Consider the following 10,399-nt stretch of genomic DNA (forward strand, 5'->3'; position numbering starts at 1 on the left):
TTGATTCATTCTGTTATTTTTTCCCTTCACCCCCACCCCTCCCACCCCTCTTTCCCCTCTATACAGTCCTTCCTTCCTCCATTCTTGCCCCCCTCCCTAACCCTAACTCTAACCCTAACACTAACCCCTCCCACCCTCCATTATGTGTCATCATCCACTTATTAGCGATATCATTCTTGGTTTTATTTCTTGAGTTTTTGGATCTTATTATGGAAGACAGTACTGTGCCTATATGTTGAAGTTTGTAAAAATAATTGTTGGAGACAATGGTTGCCTCACTGTGCTGTAGAATATGAGTGCTACTTCCCTCACTACAGGTAACATATTTTAGTATGTATGTTTCTACCCTATTTCCCCTCTCTACATCTTCTTCCTGGCCTCTAGTGGCGTCTGTTCACTCTGCTTATATGTACTCACTATTTTTGACCTCATGAGTGAGTGAGAACATATGGTGATTTTTAATGTGCAGATTATTCACCTAAGATAATGACCTCCATTTCATTCATGTGGCTACAAATGAGATTTCACTCTTTTAATTCATTCTTTCGTTGTCAGGCATTGCAGTTGATTCCATATTTTGGCTATTGAGAATAGTATAGTAATAAACATAAGCATGTAGGTATTTCTATTATGTAATGGCTTCATTCTCTTTGGCTATATACTCACTGGTGAGATACTGGGAACATACAATAATTCTATTTTTAGTTGTATGTGATGCCTCCAAACAGTTTTCCATAACAGCTGTATTAGTAAACATTCTTTCTGACAGGATGTAAGATTTTGCCTTGTCTGTATGCTCATCATTTACTTTTTTTGTCTTGTTGATAACAGTCAACCTAACAAGGATAAGATAACATCTCATTGTGTTTTTAACTTGCATTTTCCTAATGATTTGTGATATTGGACTTTTTCATGTACTCACTAGTCATTTTGGTATATCCTTTTGAGAAATGTCAATTCAGATACTTTGGCCATTTTTAAATTGGATTACATGTTCTTTGCTATTTAGTGTTTAAGTTCCTTACATAGTCTGCATGTAAACACCATGTCCGAGGAGTTTTCAGATAGTTTCTTCATATTCTGTAGATTGTTTCTCAACGTGGTTTCCTTTGCTGTGCAGATGCTTCTTAGTTATCATTTAGCAGTTTTATAGAGTAGAGTCTTTATTAAGTGTCCATTTTGAGTTGATAAATATCTAGTTTCATCTTCTGCACATGTACATTCAGTTGCCATAGCACCATTTTTTGAAGAGGTGGGTTTTTCTCCCATATAAATTTTCAACATGTTTATTGAAATTTAGTTGGTTGTTATCTTGTGGCTTAACATCTGGCATTTCTATTATATCCCATGAGTCTGTGTATGATTTTTATATGAGTGGCATGTTTTCAAATTAGTATTGCTTTGTAATGTACTTGGAAATCAGATATTACAATACCTCAGGTTTTTTAAAATCCAGATGTGATCAGCTCTGAGGTGAGAAGCAGGGAGTCTCCCCAGTCAATACACAGGAGACTGGTTCCAAACACCAGTCACTACAACACTCACCCTGTCTGGCAAGTCAGTGGATATTAGCCTTCTCTGGATAATTCACCTAGAGAATGAGTCACTCAGACAATGGAAAGTCTGTTTTGAGAAAGCTAGAATTAACAGAGAGGGAATGCCATGATCCCAAAGTCTCTACTATAAATGGAGATAATAACAATTATGATGACAAAAATGATAACAGTGACCAGCCACTATTCTAAGGTCCTGGCTAATATTAACTCAGCAATGCTCATCTCTACAATTGGTTGGATAGAAAGATAAATCTGGAGGCCTAGACCAAAGTTCTAAGGTCATTACCTTAGGCAGAATTGAGACAAATTTTTCTGAAAGACTCATGAAACAAATGAAGAAAAGTGATGCACGTGTTCCAAGAAAATTAGATGATTTGTAAATATTCATTAAAACTTCAATTTTTCTACCATTTGAAAATAAGTCTAAAATTTGAGAAATGTCTTCTTCCATGAAATAGCATAAAACAACTTTATGACTCCATTAACTGCTGACTTCAGGAAACTCACTTCTTTTGAACTATGGACTTCTCCTGTGAACTTCATAAACAAAAAGGACCTTACAATTTCCATTCCAACACAGTGCAGCCTCCTGGACTCTGAGTTCATTCTCTCTTGTGTGTCTCACTGATTCCATGGGAGACCCCTGCAGCAACAGGCCATTCTCGATACCAAGGAGACTCAGCAATGCTCATTTCTGACCTTCGGCCTAGCCTTACTTTTGTGTTGTCTGCTGATAGAAGCCAATGAAGTGTTTGACCTCCTCTTCATCTTTTCACCCAGTGGTTACATTTTCAATGCCCAAAGACTTGTATGACCAAGATAAAGACTGCATGTATGTTCTCTATTGAAACAGAGAAGGTTTCACCAAGGAGAGTCTGGCTTCAGATCCAAACTCAGTCACATTGCTATGGGTAGTTGTATTTGTCTATCTTTGTCTATGGCTGGCATCAAAATAAATTCCCTTCCTCACATCTTGGTCACTATATTATCAGTTTCTCGAGCTTTAAAAAATGTAATTTTAGTTTGGCAGACATTTACCAAATCTGATATAGGAACCCATCATTGATGAGTTGCTGACAGGCTGCCCGTGTGCACAAACTGCCGTGACCCACACAGACACAATCACATGGAGCGTTTCATCTGTCCCCAGATCGACACTCAGTGCACACATGGCAATGGCCATCATGATTGGGCAACACTGCACCATGCTGGGAACTCCATGGGTGTATGTGGGGCTGGGATGGTGCCTAGTGCTGACAGAGAGGGATGCACTTGCTTCATGCAGAATCACAGGGGACTCCTGAAGACCCTTTCCCGGCTTCACTGAAGACAGCTTTATGAGACAAGAATTGAGGTTTTCTGTGTCTGTGTCTGTTTCATTTTCTTAACTCATTATCACTAGTTTTAAGATGGATTCTCGCAGGCTGTGATATAATTGTTTTTTAGCATCTCGCACTAAAAGTGATTTGTTCTAGCATGTTATTTATGTAGGCTTCATGATCTTTGTTTATGTGACCTAATCCTCAGGAAAAATTCTAAATTCTAAATATGCATAAAATATGCAGAAGGCAGTGACTGGAAAGAAACAAAGAGGGTTGATCCATGTCTTCCCTCTTTCAATGAACTAAGTGAAATAAATGAATTCTCACAGAGTTCTTTGCCATTACAAATTTTGATCATACGATGTGCACATTACTAATATTTGTCTCCTAGAAAAGCAGTGGGTGGAGAGGAAGAATAAATGTTCAATGGATTAGACAAAGGGGACTGAAGGGAAGGGAAGGGGATAGGAAAAGGAAAAAGAGTGAAATGAATCTGACACATCGTTCCTGTGAACATATATGAATATACCACAATGAATCTCTGCATCACATACAACCATAAGACTGGGATCCCAATGAGAATTAGACATTTTCCATGTTTGTACAAATATACCACAACATCCTCTACTGTAATGTATATCTAAAAAGAACAAATTTTAACAAAAAAAGAAGGAAAGACTCTGAACCAGGGCTAGAAGACCACATCAAGTCAACACTCCCATATGCAGTCACAGGTGCAGACTTCCTTAAATAGACTCCTAAAGCACTGGAAATAAGATCAAGAATTGATAGATGGGATGAAACCAAATTTTAAAATTTCTGACAACTGAAGAAAATGATTAAGAGTGTAAAAGTGGGAACCAAAAAAATGGGAGAAAATCTTTATTACTACTCTTCTGAGGGAGGACTAATATCTAAGATATATAAGGAACTCAAAAATATCAATACTAAAAAAGAAACAAACCATTTAACACGTGAGAAAATGTACTAGTCAGATATTTTCAAACAAAGCAATACAAATGGGCAACAAACATGTGAAAAAATGTTTAAAATACCTACCATTAGGAAAATGAAAATCAATTGTACCTTCATATTTCATCTCATGGTAGTTAGAATGATAATTAAGAAACAAATAACCATAAATGGTAGTGAGGATATGGACGAAAAGGAACACTTATACACTGTTGGTGGAATTGTAAACCAATGAAATTACTGTGAGATTCAGTAGGGAAGTATCCCTAAAACCCTAGAAATTGAAATACCACATGACTCAGCTACACCACTCCTGAGTTTTTTCAAAAGAACGTAAGCCATCATATCGTAGTGATATGTACACACTTATGCTTATAGCAGAGCATTTCATGAGGGCCAAGTATGGAACGAGTTTAGGTGTCAGTCAACAGATGAATGGATAATGTGGTTTGTATACACTATGGAGTTTACACACCCACAAGAAGGAGGAAGTGATGGCATTTTCAGTTGCATGGATGGACCTGGTGAACATCATGTTAAGGAAAATCAGTCAGAATCAAACGTGTAGTTTGTATGTTTTCTCTGAAATTGAACGCTAGAGATGAAGAGAAAAAAGGGAGAAAATTATAATGAAAACAGAAGGGAGATCAGAAGAGTGAAAATGAGGATTCAGATGAGGGAAGAGGGGAAGGAAATGGGAGGTATTATACAATGAAATTGAGACAGGGAGAGTCCAACGTGGACATGTTAACATTCCTGATCATGAAGCTTGACAAACTTGGTTGTCTCCACACCCTGCACACCAGGTCCACCTAAAGAGAGACTCTAAAAGTCAGGAAGAGTGTACAAGGCATCCAGGGATCACAATACAGCACAACCTGGAGACAGCCAAGTGTTTTGAGCTTGTGTGCTGCTGGGGTGGGTGAAGCACATGTCTCTGCAGTGGGGACATGGCTGGGTAGGTCAGCTCAGTGTTCACTCTGGCTCCCTGGCCCACCCACACCCCATAATTCCCATCCTACTTCAATTCTGTTGAACATAACAAGTCAATAAATTCAATATTTAAAGCAATATGTGGTTACAAAGATTTTCAGGGCAAGGTTACATTATGGAGTTAATGAAAAATTACAATAAAAGCAAGTGATCAGCAAGCAAAGAATGGAAGGGGTTAAAACAATTGAATGATTTTAAGCTCTCAAAGATAGTCAAAATTATCCAGGTAGCCCTGCTTCTAAACTAGTACCCGCAACAATGGTAGAGAAGGAAAGAAAGGTAAGGGACCAGATTCACTTATCAATTTCAATGCTAAGCAGATTGACTGAATCACTCCTGGTCCTACCCAAACAGAGTCCTTAGGTTCAGCTGAAGTCCTTTACTCTCCTCTGTGCTCTGATGGCCAAGTCTAGACTGCACTCAAACAACCTCATGCCTCATTTAGAGTGACAACAAGAACTTTCTCCTGGTTTCTAAGTAAAGAGATGGAATCTGATGGTAGGAAGGAATTTCTAAAATGGGTAATTTAGTGCTAAGAAAGATTTACTACAAAGGATTTTTCCATACTTCCCTTGCAGTTCCACATCAGGTAGGCCAATACCCCATCTCCAGACTTGTGTCCTAGGAACTTGAAGGGAGTGATGGGTCAAGAGGGTCTGGAGGAAAGGGACACATTCTGACCCTTTCTCCTCACAGACCTGTCCACTGAAAAGAAGATAGGACTGACCTCAAACTGGGAGTATTTTCCCTAAGATATAAACATAAGACAACTGATTCATCCCACTACTAGAACATGTTCTTTTTGGGAAAGAATCTTTCTCAATATTCCTTAGCTCTGAAAAAAACAGAATAAAATGCCAGTGTATGCAGACTGCTTAAACACAACAAAGTCAGCTCTCCACAGACTTGCTGCTGTCTTCATCCCTGGTTGGCCAAGGTGACCCCTCGTCTTCTTTTACCTTGCGATAGCCTCAGAGTACAATAGATCTGGTTGTTTCCTTCTAGCTACAGCACTGTGACATCACTGTAACAGGGACATTCCCTCCTTTCCAAAAGCATTCATAACGAGTGAACAAAAGTCACTCCCTTAGAAGTTTCTGACAAACCAAGGACTTTTGCTCAAATTTTCCTCTCAAATGGGGGATTTATACTTTTAAAAAGGGAAACTGATGGAAAGAAACCACAATGGAAGAGAAAACTACTGTATGAGGCTAATGAGGAGCAAATGAAGAACCCACAGTGGGGAATTCTAGAGGAAGGGGAAGATAATTATTGTGATTTTCTAATGAAAGAATGTGAGCCAGAGTAATAGGAAGGAATGTGCCAGCCATCAGAATCAGCAGGGAAACACCATACATATTTCACTCAGTTTAGGAGGTTAAATTCTCCTTCAGAAATTCTACAAGCTGTCATTTTCTGACTTAGCCAACAAATAAGACTCGCCTTCCATGTGAAGGGTGACTATTCTTAAGTTTTCTTAGAACTCTCCCAGATTCATCTTTTCTTTAAATATCGTGTTTTTGCAGGTAACCACTGAAGAAGGTGGGGTCACTACTCTGATACACATTTGTAACCATTATCATTAACCAAAAGTAGTCTCTGCAGTATGAGGAGAAACCCATGCAGTGGTAGAACTTTGGCATAGATCAGAAACCTGCCCCCAAGCCTGTTGCTACTCATGTCACACTGGACCACCAGGGAGCGCTCTTCCCTGAAAGTTTCCCTTAGCCTGCATGCACTGGATGCTGCTTTCTGTTTCCTTTGGGTACAGCTACTATGACATCACATGCAACGGAAATTAAAGAGGGCTCTCCAGCAGATGTTCCGCAAAATGCAGACGTTTTATGGAACTTTTGCTTTCTACTTGAGCTGTGCTGTCTTTGGGGAAACGATTAAGCTGAAACCACAACACAGCCCTGTGTGAATGGGCAGGCAGGTGAAGGGAGAGAATGACAAGGATGCCCTGAGAATTCTACCTGAGAGAGGAAGGAAGCTGTGGGAATGTGTCCTGGGATGCTGAGGGCAAGGGAGAGGGTGTGCCAGGAGCCAGAATCAAAAGGAAGCACCATGAGTCTTCTGCACTTCATGGGGAGGTTCATCCCCACTCTCAGGTGTTAAGGCAAACCATCATTTCCTGAGTGCATGTAAATGGCACTTTTTAAAGTGAAAAAGATCCATTCTTCAGCCTCTGTAGAACTCATGACAAAATTATGACCTTTCTTGCTGCCTCCTTTAGAGGTCAACAACTAAAAGGTAGGGCACATTTCTAAGAATTTTTTAGAAGGACAAGTACTACTCTAACAACGAAGAAAAATCGGGTGAGTGCGGTGGCCCACGCCTGTAATCCCAGTGACTTAGAGGCTGAAACAGGAGTATGGTGAGTTCAAAGCCAGCCTCCGAAACTTAGTGAAACCCTAAGCAACTTAGTGAAATCTTGTCTCCAAATAAAAAACAAACAGGCCTGGAGATGTGGCTCAGTAGTTAAGTACCTCTGGGTTCAATCCTAGTACAAAAAAAAAAATCAGAAAGAAAAAGAAAACTCAGAAAATACTTTTCTAATTTCAACTCTTCAGTCTATAAAGGTACTGTGCTATGGGCAATTGTTGGTTTAGTATTCACCAAACTTCATTATTTTGAGCCCATTTTATTTATAAGAAAACTCTGGGTTAGAGATTTTAAGAGGGTTGTGCTACATCACACATAAATCCTAACAGAATGGAATTTCAATGTAAAATTCTTCATTCTGATTGATGAGTGATGACTGATTTTGTATTTTTGAATTTCAGATTTCTGTTATAATTATGAATTCATTTTTCTTCAGATTATATACAATGCCCTTGCTTTATGGATTTCCATAGTTCATGTTGTTATTTTAGCTGGTTTTCATTGATTTATTTTTCAATGTTGAGGAACACTGAACACACAGGTTCCCTGATAGAGTTTCCTATTGTCGTTTCACAAGAGAAATATGTCAGTGAGTATGTCCATGGTTATTTGGATATCTGTGCCCACATGAGATCACAATATTTACAAACCAGGAATATTACAAGTAGCAACACTAAAGAATTCTTATTGAAACTAATTATATCACAAATGAAATGCTTTATATAGTTGATGTAGTGAACCAGTGTGACAATTACATAAGTTAAATATCTTTTTAACAAAGCCAACAATTCCAAGTACTAATGAGTATTTTCATGAAGGATTGGATTGATTTCTATTTCTGCTCACCAAATCAACAAAACCCAAGTAGCTTACTGATAATCAAAGAGGTACTAATTTAAATAATTATAAATTACTATTGTAAGCTGCTATCACAGATTTTAAAACATATGTTAGCTTTTCATCACTGGCCTATATATCTGACACAACCAACTTATAGTGAGAAAAATATTCTGGCTTAAGGTTGGAGGTTTCACTCCCCATTGAACCAACTCCATTACTTTGGGCCTGAGTCAAGGCAGAAGGTCCTGGCAAAAGGGCCTGGCAGAGCCAAGCTGATGAGCTCATAGCAACCTGGGAGCAGAGAAAGAGCAAGGAAGGACCCAGGACCAAGATAATCCCTCCCAGGGCAGGCCCCAGTGACCCACTTCCTCTATCTAGACCCCACCTCCTACAATTTATACCCTTCCCCCCTTAGTCCATCCAGATATCAATTGGTTCATCAATTGTTGAGTGAGAGACTTCATGGTCCAATCACATCCCAAAGCTGCACCTCTAAACATTGCTGCATTGGGAATCAAATCTTGAAAACTGAGTGTTTGAGGAACACTTCATCTCCAAACCTTATCAACATATTAAGCATATTAATATGACTCTCATTACATCAATTGCATGATATTTTTTTCAGAAAATTATATTGCAAACAATGACCAACTATACACAAAAAGTATAACCCACAATCATTCTAGAACTGATCTAATGACTGCTTTTACCTGGGGGTAAAATCCAGGTGCTGGGGATCAAATCCAGGGCCTTCCCATGCTAGGCAAGACCTCTACCAAGGAGCCCTAGAAAACCCAAAGAGAAAAAAAAAAATAGAAGGGAATATATTTGACAATAGGGTAGAGTTTGGGAGTACCAAAACCATAGTAGTACCTACGATTTATTCACACCTCCAAAGACTTATTTGTAAACCTGTAAGATCGATATCATACTCAATGAAAAGGCACAACTGAGAAATATCAAGTTATTTAATTTTTTTCTAATTAAGTTCAAACTTCCAAAAGAAATTTCAAAGGTCTAATGTTATTTGATTCTTACTGAGTGAAAGGAAATAACATTTTTATTAAGTGCCAAAATGAAAAATAATCAGGTAATTGTTCTATGTGGCATGAAAACAGGAGATAGTTTCATTTCTCCACTCTTTTTTTCATAGAAAGCAAAAGTTGACACTTTTACATCCATTGGCGAGTATCAAAAAGAACACTAATGAATGTCCAAATGCAATGAAAATGTAAAGAAAGCAAAATCCCACTCGATAAAGGAACAGGAGATAACTTAGCTACATTCAACCCATTAGGTTCTCTTTTATATGACATGGGAAGCATCGACGTTGAGTTTATGGAGATAGGAAGTGTATGCGAGATCAGTGCACCAAAGTTATGGCAAATAGAAGGCTGAGATTGGAGGACTCTCCAGGGTTGCTAGATGTAATATCATAGGAAGGGGCCTCTGTATACCTATGAGTTGTCATTGTCTGCTTTGTTACATTTTGCTAATGCTTGATCCTCAGTGCTCCTTAATGTGTTTTGTGCTTCAAGAATTAGATGCAAATGTGTCATATTTTATTATTAATTTCACTAACATCGTTGAGCACATTAAGAATTACGTCAAGTACTGAGGAGAAGAAAATATCTATTATCTGAATGATATTTTGCAGCTAGTCCTGTAAAAACCAAAGAGGTAAAAAAAAAAAGTACACTGAACAGAAATAATCACATCATTTATGTTTTCAATAGGCTTTAATCATTTAAATGATTTTAAGTATTTCATTATATTGCAAATATTTTTATACATTGTTAATATGCAGAAGAATTTGATTCTCACAATTTCCTAAGTAAATTAATTACATTTAAGTTCCTCAGTAAATTTAGGTATGAAATTAAATTCCAGTAGCTTAAGGTTAACTTTACCTTAAACATTTAATTGAACATTTTTAACTCTTTTTTGAATACAAAGTTAAATTTAACACTTACATGTAAAAAGGTTTATGTACAAATGAAATATATAAATAGGGTACATAAATATATAGTATGCCTAGGTTATTGAAATTTAATGGAGGTTTCAATTGTGAAAAAAATATATCTATAAAAGTTCTGGGAGCAGGAGAGGAGGGAACAAAAAAAAATGGTTGAAAAACACTGCTTAAAATCCAAGTAGAGAATACATAAAGGAAAGCAAAAACAAAAGTAGAAAGTTCTGGGGATGACATTCAGAAAATTGAAAGTATATTGGTTCCTATTTAAGACATGGGACCAAATCAAAGACTTCAGAAAACTTTCAGGTTCAGGATCACCCATCTCAGGCAGTCCAGCAGCATCTACAAGATCCCTA

The sequence above is a fragment of the Sciurus carolinensis genome, chromosome 14 (assembly GCF_902686445.1).
Source record: "Sciurus carolinensis chromosome 14, mSciCar1.2, whole genome shotgun sequence".
NCBI lineage: Eukaryota > Metazoa > Chordata > Mammalia > Rodentia > Sciuridae > Sciurus > Sciurus carolinensis.